The 13077-nt window shown below is 46.7% G+C and overlaps 1 protein-coding gene across 1 annotated transcript in view; it reads right to left on the reverse strand.

The window, feature by feature from the left end:
- SLC24A3 (solute carrier family 24 member 3) overlaps window positions 1-13077 on the reverse strand; it is a 2031466-nt gene that overhangs the window by 74674 nt on the left and 1943715 nt on the right. The window lies entirely within an intron of this gene.

The following is a 13077-nucleotide window of genomic DNA, read 5'->3' on the forward strand; positions in this document are numbered from 1 at the left end:
CCTACTTCCACCCCGGTGCTGACATCATCTCTGTGTAGAGATTGGAATATGCAGCAGCTGGTGTGTTGTACTGGTTGCCAAACAGGTCAGTTCTCTCACACATGTAATTGCACACACCCTACTTCCACCCCCCCCCCCGGTGCTGACATCATCTCTGTGTAGAGATTGGAATATGCAGCAGCTGGTGTGTTGTACTGGTTGCCAAAAGGATCAGTTCTTTCAAACATGTAATTGCACACACCCTACTTCCACCCCCCCCCCGGTGCTGACATCACCTCTGTGTAGAGATTGGAATATGCAGCAGCTGGTGTGTTGTACTGGTTGCCAAAAGGATCAGTTCTCTCACACATGTAATTGCACACACCCTACTTCCACCCCCCCCGGTGCTGACATCATCTCTGTGTAGAGATTGGAATATGCAGCAGCTGGTGTGTTGTACTGGTTGCCAAAAGGGTCAGTTCTCTCGGACATGTAATTTCACACACCCTACTTCCACCCCCCCCCCCCCCCGGTGCTGACATCATCTCTGTGTAGAGATTGGAATATGCAGCAGCTGGTGTGTTGTACTGGTTGCCAAACGGGTCAGTTCTCTCACACATGTAATTGCACACACCCTACTTCCACCCCCCCCCCCAGTGCTGACATCATCTCTGTGTAGAGATTGGAATATGTAGCAGCTGGTGTGTTGTACTGGTTGCCAAAAGAGTCAGTTCTCTCACACATGTAATTGCACACACCCTACTTCCACGACATCATCTCTGTGTAGAGATTGGAATATGCAGCAGCTGGTGTGTTGTACTGGTTGCCAAAAGGATCAGTTCTTTCACACATGTAATTGCACACACCCTACTTCCTCCCCCCCCCCCCCGGTGCTGACATCATCTCTGTGTAGAGATTGGAATATGCAGCAGCTGGTGTGTTGTACTGGTTGCCAAACGGGTCAGTTCTCTCACACATGTAATTGCACACACCCTACTTCCACCCCCCCCCTGGTGCTGACATCATCTCTGTGTAGAGATTGGAATATGCAGCAGCTGGTGTGTTGTACTGGTTGCCAAAAGGATCAGTTCTTTCACACATGTAATTGCACACACCCTACTTCCACCCCCACCCCACACACTTGCAGGATTCAAACTTTTACCTAACTATGTTATGACACTAGTACGAGACGCAGTAGCCAAGCATGCTATGTGCATTACTGGGAGGTTTCTCTTCTCCGGCTGTACTTATAGGGTGCTGACATCATCAGTGTTTAGAAATGGGGAATGTGCATCCTGTAGTGTGTTCTCCTAGTTGCCAAAAGGGACATTGTTCTCACACAGAATTGCACAGACATTAACCCCCCTCACCCAAACACACACACTGAGCATTTGCAGGATTCAAACTCCTACCTAACTATGTTATGATACTCAAGACAGACGCATTAGCGGAGCACGCTATTCATACTACTGAAAGGTTTCCCTTCTCCTGCTGTACTTATAGGGTGCTGACATCATCAGTGTTTAGAAATGGGAATGTGCATCCTGTAGTGTGTTTTCCTAGTTGCCAAAAGGGACATTTTTCTCACACAGACTTGCACACACACTGAGCATTTGCAGGATTCAAACCGCTACCTAACTATGTTATGACATTTAAGACGGACACATTAGCAGAGCCCGCTATTCGCATTACTGGGAGGTTTTCCTTCTCCTGCTGTACTTATACGGTGCTGACATCATCAGTGTTTAGAAAGGGGAATGTGCATCCTGTAGTGTGTTTTCCTAGTTGCCAAAAGGGACATTTCTCTTACACAGACTTGCACACACACAACATTTGCAGGATTCAAACCCCTACCTATGTTATGACACTCAAGATGGATGCATAAGCAGAGCGCGCGATTCGCATTATTGGGAGGTTTCCCTTCTCCTGCTGTACTTATAGGGTGCTGACATCATCAGTGTTTAGAAAGGGGAATGTGCATCCTGTAGTGTGTTTTCCTAGTTGCCAAAAGGGACATTTCTCTCACACAGACTTGCACACACACACTAAGCATTTGCAGGATTCAAACCCCTACTTAACTATGTTATGACACTCAAGATGGACACATTAGCAGAGCGCCCTATTCACATTACTGGGAGGTGTCCCTTCTCCTGCTGTACTTATAGGGTGCTGACATCATCAGTGTTTAGAAAGGGGAATGTGCATCCTGTAGTGTGTTTTCCTAGTTGCCAAAAGGGACATTTCTCTCACACAGACTTGCACACACACTGAGCATTTGCAGGATTCAAACCCCTACTTAACTATGTTATGACACTCGAGACAGACGTATTAGCAGAGTGCGCTATGCATATTACTTGGAGGTTTCTCTTCTCCTGCTGTACTTATAGGGTGCTGACATCATCAGTGTTTAGAAAGGGGAATGTGCAGGTGTGTTCTCCTAGTTGCCAAAAGGGACATTTCTCTCACACAGAATTGCACACATACCAACCCCGCTCACCGACACACACACTGAGAATTTGCAGGATTCAAACCCCTACCTAACTACATTAAGACACTTAAGGGAGACGCATTAGCAGAGCGCACTATCAGAATTACTGTGCATTTGGTCTGCACCTGCAGTATTTATAGGGTGCTGACATCATTATTTATACAGAGGAATGTACATCTATTACTACCTGTCAGGTGGGGCATAGCATATATATGCATTTGCAGCCACCTACTTCAGGGTCAGATATGCACATCAGCACTGACAGGTTATGTTCTATACCATGCTTCGTGACCACAGGACCTGTAACACACAACACAACCAGTTCGGACCACCCCTCCCACATCCAGGACACACACTTTGCTTCCCTGGGAACAGTGCCAAGATATGAAGGTGTTCACATACACCATTCCAGTTGTTAACGTCAGGTACAGGTATATTGTGTGTGGGAACTACTCAGGCCTCTACAACATTACCCTACAGCCACTACAATTTGTGAGTCCATGTGCTATGGCAGGACCACTTACCACAGCCACAAGGGGGAATACATATTGCACCTGACCATCTGCAACATGGGTACTCACTGTTCCACACCAGAGGTAGACCACCATTGTTGATATCTGACCATACCCACCTTTCCCTAGACATCCATATCCCATCCCCACCCCCAGGCAAGGTTGTCACTGCAAACAAAGTGTATTTATCAAAAGCAGACTTTACACTTGTGAAGACTGGGGTGGAAGACTTCAAAGGACCCATGCTGGGGGAGTATACAGGCCACTCTGCATAATCCTTGACAATTGCATTCTATGAGCATGTGGAAGGTTTGCATTGATCATGCTGTTCCAAATATACCCATGACTCCTTCACCACAGGACACCTGTCAGGTGTACACCAGCCATATATGAGCTGTCCAACAGACGGAGTGAGCTAATACATTGCAGAGCAGTAGCCCACAGAGGGAGGACATCTCTGAACAGTACTGGCATGACACTTCAATCCCTCATAATCATCACGACAAAGTGTTGACAGTGAAATTGTCCAGACACTGCAGATAAGGCTCCCCTCAGTCTGTTATTGATGCCCACTTACTGTTAGAGGTCCTCACCAACTCTCTTCCAGCACACACCAACAACATGGATGTGGCATAGCAAATTCAACCCCTGGGATCTCCACTGTGTCCCTGCTTGATGGAGGCACAGCACACTAGCCTCAAACGGTGCCTTATGTGACCTACTTTACAGTGGCACAGTAGCCTACTGTACTGGGGAGGCAGACGCCAAGCACACTCTGGCTAAGCTTTCATTCCCTAGGGCAAACAGCCTAGTATTGACCTCTACACCCATATGTTTATTTGTCAGATGCACAATATTTGTTGCTGATAGACTGTTTGCAGGTCTTTATTGCCATAGCATTCCCTGATTCTATGAACAACTTGTGTATCTGTGGAAGATGTTTGAATATGAGAGGGATCCACTATATCACTTATGTCTCTGTAGTCATTTAACTGTGTGCACTGGGCAGATTGCTGTAATGTGGTTGGTTCCTGGAATAACACATACAAATACCAGATATGTGTGGCCAACTGCTAAACTGAGATATGGCCTAAGTGTGTGAGCATGCCCAGTTCAGCCTTTCCATGGCATGTTGTCTGACATATGTCTCACTTATCAAAGTGTGCAAGCATGCCCAGTGTGAGCTTTCCATATGTTGAACTCTGCAGTCCACCACATTTGTGGATGAGTGTGAACTTCAACAATATCTCACGTTTATGGTTGTGTGTTGGGTGTCATGTTGTGTACTTACTGGCCAACTGCTTCGTGTCTGAACACAACAGGGATTATACTGTGCCTGCAGGGTTTGTATGGGATACTTTGCATACAGTTGTCAACATCCTTTCATACTGACCTAACACTGTAGTACCATATAGTGTACTGGTTCAGTACTTTCACTGTGGTAGACAGTATCCTGGGCTTTAGTCCTATCACTGCTTTAAATTTTCATAGTGAGCACAACAGACTGTTTAGGGGCCAGTTGTGCACATATGACCATGTTGCATTATGTTCGGATATGGACTACTTAAACCTGGCTTGTCCAACATTGGTAGTGTATTCCACAACATAGGTGGACATTGGCAAACACTAGCGATGTGCCCTAGACCATTTCTAATGCTAGTCAGAGAGTGTGTTTGTCCGTTGACACACATTGTAACTGGAGTTTGCCATGACATATGTCATGGTTAGTATACTGTGCCTCCGTCTACCCGTGACATAACAGTGATACCCAGGGTAAACCTACCATCTCCCATCCACTCATCAAGATTCCTCTTGAGGAGAGTCGATGCGTGACTCTCTGGCTAACCTGTACTGGGAGTTTACTCAAGAGTGGGGGTGGCTTCTGTGTTATGGATCATTCAGTACAGCTTGTCCTATGTATGTCAGTGCTGGGGTTCAGGTCTTTCATGTGCATAGCTCACTGCCATTCAGATTGTACAAGGTGCAGCATGTTCATTGATTCCAGCTTGGACATGGCTTTATACATCAGGCACAGCTTGCCTCTGGGCGGGCAGTATGGCAGTGTGTGGAGCTGCAGTCTGTTTAATCAGGCAACGCATGGCATCTGTTCAAGCTCTTTGATACTCCTGGTGAGGTACTTTTGGGGTCTTTCCAGTTGATGGAGGTGTCTGCTGAGGTACATCCCACAACGGCATTGTAGTCAATTGTGATGCTGATGAAGGATGACTGCAGAGCCACAATGACCTCCCCTGATCTAGATCTGACTACCTTCATGATTTGGTGGGTATATGGTATGTTTCTGTAACCACTACAGCCACATGCTTGTCCAATACAAGATATCTATCAACTTGTGTCCCCAGGTCTCTTATTACATCTTAAGTACTTAATGGGTTAACACCTATGTGGTAATTGGTGGGCACTTACTGTATATCCACAGGGGTTGACTATACACTTTTCTGCAATTAGCTTGCTGACATGGCTATGGCACCAGTCATCTGTTTCTATGTGGCCCTTTTGTGGGATGCTTGTGTCAGCTGGAGGGTCAGATATGGTGGCCAGTTTGTAGTCCTCTGCAAACTTGTTCAGACACAGTCCTTCCATGTTGGCCTGTACATATGGGACATATATACCAAACAAGGGAGGTCCCAGGACCGAGCCTTGTGGGATGCCAGTTGTATCTGGTTTGTAGTCTGACATGGCTGCAGCATTTCTGACCATGTCAGTTCTGTCCTTGGTCTGGTTTGCAACCCCTCTACTGACATAGGGGTTTATATTTAAGCTGGTGAGCTTATCCATAATGAACACATGGGGTATTGTATGGAAGCCTTTTGCAAGGTCCAGCTAGGCTGTGTGGACCACATTCCCCTCATCACTGACCTTAATGACTGTTTCAAATGAGTCAAACATGTTTAAGGGGCAGGATCTGCACTTAAGAAAGCCACACTGGGTAGGGTCCAGTGTCAGTAGGTCCCCAATATCTTTATGTCTGAGGTACATGCTGATCCTTTCCATAGCTTTGCAGACCAAGCTTGTCAGCATTCTGTGGTGGTAGTTTGCAGTATCCATTCAGGCAACACCTTTGTGGAGAAGGACCACTGTTGTTGTACACTGCTCTTTGGGTACATATCCTGTGGTAAGGCTGACATTGAGCAGTAGTGTTATTTGACATTCCATTCTTCTTGGAGTCCATGTTGGACTCAGCCCAGGACACCATCTCATACCATTGATGCTGTGTGTTTTGCTTTGTAGATGCTGGCTGTTACCTCAGCATCTGCAATGTCAGGGGGCCAGCACTCTGCTGGGATAGATATTTTGCATTTGGGAGGGGGAGTTTGCACTGCACCTGTCAGGTTGGATGTTGGCAATATGTGTGTGTGTTTGGTATGTTGTTTGTAATATTTGAGTGATTCAGAGCATATGTGTGAATTCCCAACAAGGTTCCTACCATCAGTTAAGAAAGTCTTGTGATTATCTTTAGTGTCCTGTACAATTTGTATCTTCATAGGTTCATAGGTTCATACTAGGCTATCCGCCCTAGGGCATTTATAAGCCTAGCCAGAGTGTGTGTGGCTTTCGCCACCCCTTGCTATGTGAATATTATGGCCATTTATGATTTACTTTACTGTGCCTCTGTCTGGACGTGACACAGTGAAGACCCCCAGTGTACATCTACGATCATCCATCCACTTGGCAAGATTCCTGTTGAAGAGACTCAGTGAGGGGCTCTGCCTAACATGGAGTGGGATTCCGTTCCAGGGTGTAGGGAGCCTCTGGTTTATGTATCTGTCCCTCCAGCACATCCTATTTCATTATGTGTTGAGAATGACATCTCTCACTCTCACAGCTCCGATGGATTTGGGTTTTCTGGGGTGGAGCATGTCCATTACTCCTGTGTTGGACATGGCCTTGTACAACAGGCATACAACGCCTCTGCGTAGGCAGTATGTGACTGCATACAGCTGGGGTGTCTACAGCCAGGCAGCATATGACATATATTTGAGACCCTTTATCCTCTTGGTGAGGTACCTTTGAGGTCTTTCTAACTGCTGCAGGTGTCGGGTAAGGTACATCCCAAATGAGGCATTGTACTAGATTATGGGTCTGATAAGAGAACAGTATAGGGGTACAATGACCTCTGTTGACATAGATGTGAATCCTTTCATGATACGGTGTCCAATATAGACAGTCTTCCTAGCCACGTTGGCAATGTGAGTGTCACATGACAGGTTACTGTCCACTTGTGTCCCTAGGTCCCTGATTACTCCTTCCATACATAATGGATTACCACCTATGTGGTAATTTGTGAGTACCTTGTTTGGTATTTGGTGAGACATTCATACTGTCCAGTGTCTTCAGGATGGCTGAGTGGGGTTCCTGTGTGTGAGAGTGTGGTCTGTAACATGCTACAGACTGTACAGAAGATTTGCCTACGGTTAGTTGCACATGGGTGGTCTCCGATGCTTCATGCATTGTCAGTTACCTGGACGTGTGGGTGTCTGTGCTGAATATGGATACTCCCCCTCCTTTTATGTTTTGGTCCAGGTTTTGGGGCCATAACGCATGATATGAGGTATAACCTGGTAGTGCTGGTGTGCTGTCAGGAGCCTTGCTGCAGGTTTCTGTCACTGCACGGACATCGATGTTCTCCATACTGGGGAGAGCCTCGGGAGCATGCATGTTGATGTTTACATGTCTGGCATTGGGCAGCATTACCCTTATGTTTCTTTCCACTTATGTTTTCTAGGGAGGTGGGTTAGTCTTTTCAGCCTTGCCTACGAAAGGCTCTATGGAGGTGGCAAGAGCCTTATCCAATATCCAGACGCCCAGGGGTAACAGGTGCAAGCCATCCCTGGCACAGCAGCGTGGCTTGTCAAGCATGACATCCCAAGCAGACAGACATTGGATCCCCTTGGAATGACACCAGTAATTGTGCCACTTGTTAAAGCTGATCATTCTGTGTTTGTACTGTGGCATCATTCTTGGTGAGGGTAGGATGCTGCACACGGTCAGTGTCATACCGGCCTGGACTACATAATCGGAGAGCTCATCTATGTCTCTTTTCATGTAGTCCGGGGAGGTACATCTCAGGTCATTCACGCCAGCATGGACAATGACTCCATCATATTTCTACTTGCTTTGGGGTGACCTGCGTACTTGTGTTATGTGGCGTATTGTAGCAGCCTACAGGCAGCTTACTGTACCCTTTCCCTTGTTCAGTCTGGTGAGCGGGACAGCAGTGTGTCTGACTATGGAGTCACCTATTACAACTGTATCAGGCATGTTGTTTCTCCTTCTGGCCTGTGACTGTTTAGCACACCAGCTTTGTGTACTATGTGTTGCATGTGCTATGTTTGGAGGTAGTGGTTGCTTGGGTGTCTGCTTTGGAGGCCTCTGTTGATGTGGTGTGTTTGTAATTAGAGCCTCCGGGAATGTTTTTCTGTGTTTATGTCTTTGGTTTGCAGTTGTGATAGGTCTATGTGAGACTGGGTTTGTGGTGTGTGTGGTTACCTTCTCCTCCTGACTAGTTTTGACAGTACTGAGTTGAGAGAGCTCAGCCTCCGGTTTGGATAAATGGTTGCATCTCTCACATATATTTGTATTTCTTGGGGGGGGGGTGAGGGTTGTCTGTGTACATGGGGCAGGTGTAACATTGCCTCAAGATTCACAGTTTCATCTTGTTGTAGCTGGCCTTAGTGGATTGTATGAATGGACATATTTTATTGCCATACTACTGATCAGAGATTACTTCCCTTTTTATGTTTGCTCTATCATGTAGTAGCTTCCTCATTCTCTTGCATGGTTTGGTAATGGCTGGAGTCCACCATGCCAGATGCCTGCGTGTATGGCATTGTGTCTTGGTTTTATTTGGGATTGCATAATCCATGCATTCCTGGCAGTGTTCATGGAATGCCGGTATAACAGGTTCTGAGGTGTGGCCCATATTTTGCACCTGCACAGGGCCTTTAATGGATTCCACCTCAGTTTGGAGGAGTGCAACTTTTGCTTTACACATGTTTTTCACTGTGGTTTTCTGGCCAGGGACTGTGGTCAGGATGTGTATATCCAGTGTGATTACATTATGGTCTGGTCTTACCAGTGAGGGATACACTTCTCATCTTGCAATCCAGTACCCATGTTGCTGATTATCACATCCAGTATGCTTACCCCTCTTGTGGGAGTGGTACGTTGTTCCTGGGCCTTTTGGTTTATGGATTCTATGAACTTTTGTCCTACAGTGTTGGAGCTAGAATAATGCTCCCAGTCTATGTTTGGGTATTTTCAGTCACCCAATATAATGTGGTTTGGAGGGCTTGATATATTCATGTATTCCAACATAGGCCAAGTGCAGTTCCTGGTGTTAGGACGGTAGTCTGTAGCAGGCTATAAACTGGGAGACAGTTTTAGCCACTGTTACTTGACCATGGCTAGTCCATGCTGCTTCTTGTTGTGGTACCAACATGGGGGTGTGGTTATCCTTGACAATTATTGCTAGTCACCCTCCTTTTGTAGCTTGTTCCATGTTTTGAGGCTGTACAGCACAGTATGAGGTGTAACCTGGTAGTGTTAGGGTGCTGTTGTGAGCCTTGACCCAGTTTTCTGTTACAGGACAGATATCAACATTCTCCATACTGGGGAGTTTAGACTGCATGCATCTTGCTGTTTAGACTTCTGGCATTGGGTAGCATTACATCTAGGTTCTTATCCCTTGTGATACCTATGGAGGTGGGTTTGTGTTTTGAGCCTTACCTATTCAAGGCACACTGTGGGTAACAACAGCCTTTGCCAGTATCCATAAGGCCAGGACTGATAGGTGCACGCCACCCCTAGCAGGTGGAGCATCATGTCATGCTCAGCATGTCATCCCAGGCTGGCACACATTGGATCCCCTTTGACTAACAGCAATACTTCAGCCAATTATTGCAATTGATCATCTCATCGTCATATTGTGGCTAAATGCTTGGTGAAGGTAGGATGTTAGTCAGGGTCATCAAGTTTGCATATACTACATGGTGTTACATTGCTTAACAAATGGCATTCATGCCTCAGGTGGTGCTGCAGGGCTGCCTCTGTCGGATGCACATACTACACTCCCTGTACATGTTTAAGAGCAGGTTATGTCATTTTAGGCATCCCTGTTATTATACGAGTGAGTCAGAGAGGGGTATCATTCCCAGGGTTCCTACTGAGCCAGTGTATGTGCTATGCGTTGCCTCTTTGCCAAGGCCAGGGCATACTGGGCACGCCTCCTTCTGCCTACTGGGGCAGGCTCAGGTTGTTCCTCCTCCGAGTCACGCTCTGCCTGTGATGGCCTTGGCAATGGTGGGGGGCTGTTTGGCCTGACCCTATGCTGGTCCTGCTGCAGCTGTTTTCGCAAGATCATATTATGTAGCATAGCACATACCATGACAATTTGGGTACATGTAGTTGGTGAGTACTGCAAGGCTCCACCAGATGTGTCCAGACACTGGAACCTTGACTTGAGCAGCCCAAACACACGCTCTATTACATTATGTGTTTGTGCGTGTGCCTCATTATGGCGTTCCTGTTCAGGTGTGTGTGCGTTTCTGATGGGTGTCATCAGCCACGGCTCCAGTGCATAACCTGCATCCCCCACTAGGTGTCCATGTGGGATGTCCCCATTGGCAAATGTCTGGTACAGCTGCGTCAAATGCCAGATATGAGAATCATGGTAGCTCCCAGGGCAGCCAGCACACACATTCATTATTATGCCCTGGGCATCACACACAACCTGGCAGTTGATGGAGGGGAAGCCCTTGCGGTTTATGTAGGCCCTACCCCGCTCACCGGCTGGTGCTTTGATGAGTATGTGCATGCAGTCTATTGCACCCACTACCTCAGGGTATTCCGCTATTTGCTGGAAGAGACGCATATTGCTGGCCAATACCTCACGGGCATTGGGGAAATATACATGATCACCGACATGTGCTGACATGGCATCCAGGAACTGGTGCAGTACCCTGGAGGCTGATGCCTGTGATATCCCCATCATATCACCAGTTGGTCTCTGGAAGGTAACTGTTGCTAGTATTCTTAGGCCAACACATACCTTGGTTTCCACTGGGATGGGTTCCCCTCTGTTGGTTCTGTGTGTGAGGCGTGGCCTGCACAGCTCAACAATTTGCTGCAGGAGGTCTCTGTCCACTCTATAGCACTCCACTATCTCCAGATCATGTAACCCGTGGTAGGTGACCCTGGGCCTGTACACTCTTCTCCGTCTCCTCACTGTGGGTTGTCTGGCACCATTTGCATTGTCACCACCCTCAGCAAGTCGCCTATGTCTCCTTATGACAGCTATGGCAGCCCCTAGCATTTCCTGCTCTGAGTTCAGCTTTTTTAGTTTTCACTTCTAATAGCTTACTCCTGTCTTGCAGTGTCTCTTGAGAGAAACATCCGGCTCTGCTGTTTGCAGAGTTTTAAGTGCTTGGCTGGGCTACTATTCTGCCTGTGTAATTGCCTGCTTCTAATTGTTTTCACCTGCTAGCTCCAGCAGTATTCCCTGCTAGCTTCCTACTAATTCTGTTGCTTCCTGTTTCCTTTCTGTTTCCTCAGGGGGGAGCAACGTGCATACCAGCAGAATCACGCTCACAGTGGCTTACACGCGCGCACACATGCTTACACAGTGTAGAATCTTCTTATTCAGGTTAAAACACGCACACACCAGCGCAAACAGTCTTAGAAGTCTGCCAACAGGCTCCCACATGCTCAGTCTGCCTTACACGCGCGCACACTGCCCTACTCGCGCCTCATGGCGCACACACATGTACATGCACGCCCAGCAAGAAACTTTGGTGTAAGCAACAGTGTTGACTTTCCCATGCTTATCTTGTGGCACTCCTCTTTCCATGATATGTGTCTGACATCTGTCATGTAACACTGACCTCCAATGAACTGCATTTCTTTCTGCCATTCCCCCCTGTGATGTCACCTATCTCCTACTCTGTTCCTCCCCCTTATGTAACTCTTACACTACTCAGAATGTGGTCATTTGCTATGTGACAGTGGGATTCAGTATCCTAACACTCTTTTACATCAGATTGCCTACTAATGCTTAGTTACATGTCTTAGACTCAGCTTCCCCCCTTAGCAACCACTAAACGGTGGCCATGTTGTTTTTGGTCTGCTGGTCCCTGCATTGTAAATCCATGTATTGCATAAAACCCACATTTGTGGGTTTATAACCTTCATTTTTATGTTTTATATAGCGCAGTCCATTTGCGTGGGGCTGCGCTGCGTTTAAACATTATTTCTCATATTTGCATCGGGGTACCTTGCCAATGGCCACATATTTGGCCATTGGCATGCTGCCTGACACATATGCACCCTTTATTTGGAGCTGACATGGCTCCATTGTGTTATTTGCAGAAACTTACTCAGTTGTCAACTGAGTACATTTCTGCAGCTAAAACGGCTCTTACATGGGCTGGTTTGGGCTTCGTGGATCGCTAATCTACCTCATTTGCATGCCTTTCGGCTGCAAGTGAGGTGATTAGCATATCCACGGCCAGTCCGTGTAAGAGACGTTTTAGCTGGTCTCTTACATGGAATTTCGGGCTGTTCCTGGATTGCGAGGGCTGCATGGAGTCTTACACTACTCTTAGACTCCGTGCAAGCCTTCGTGAATCCTGCCCAATGTCGTTTTATAACGGCGGATTGCTGTTCTTCCGCCGGTTGTGGTATACTGCTTCTTCGTTTTGATGTACTGCGCATGCGTATGGGACTTGCGTTCCCACGCATACCCAGTACATCAATGCTTTGAAACAGAAGCAACGGAGAAAAAAAAGTCTCTGTTGCTCCGTTTTCTCTTTTTTTTTTTAATTGTAAAAAAAAAAGGTTTTGGGGCACTTTATACCAACGGGAAAAAGTCTGGACGATTGGACCTTTTTCCGTTGGTATATTGTGGGATTTACAATGGGCACGCTGGTTGGGCTGGGCCAATCAGCATGCACATTTTCGAATAGTAATAGGGAGTCATTATATAATTGCTATGAATTGTAACTTGTGAATTCTTTAACTATTAACAATGTTCTTTTTTTCAGCTTATCTCTGTCCAAATATTCACACTCTGTATGCATAAGT

Source organism: Protopterus annectens, chromosome 1.part2, assembly GCF_019279795.1.
Source record: "Protopterus annectens isolate FY-2018-M chromosome 1.part2, PAN1.0, whole genome shotgun sequence".
Classification (NCBI taxonomy): domain Eukaryota; kingdom Metazoa; phylum Chordata; order Ceratodontiformes; family Protopteridae; genus Protopterus; species Protopterus annectens.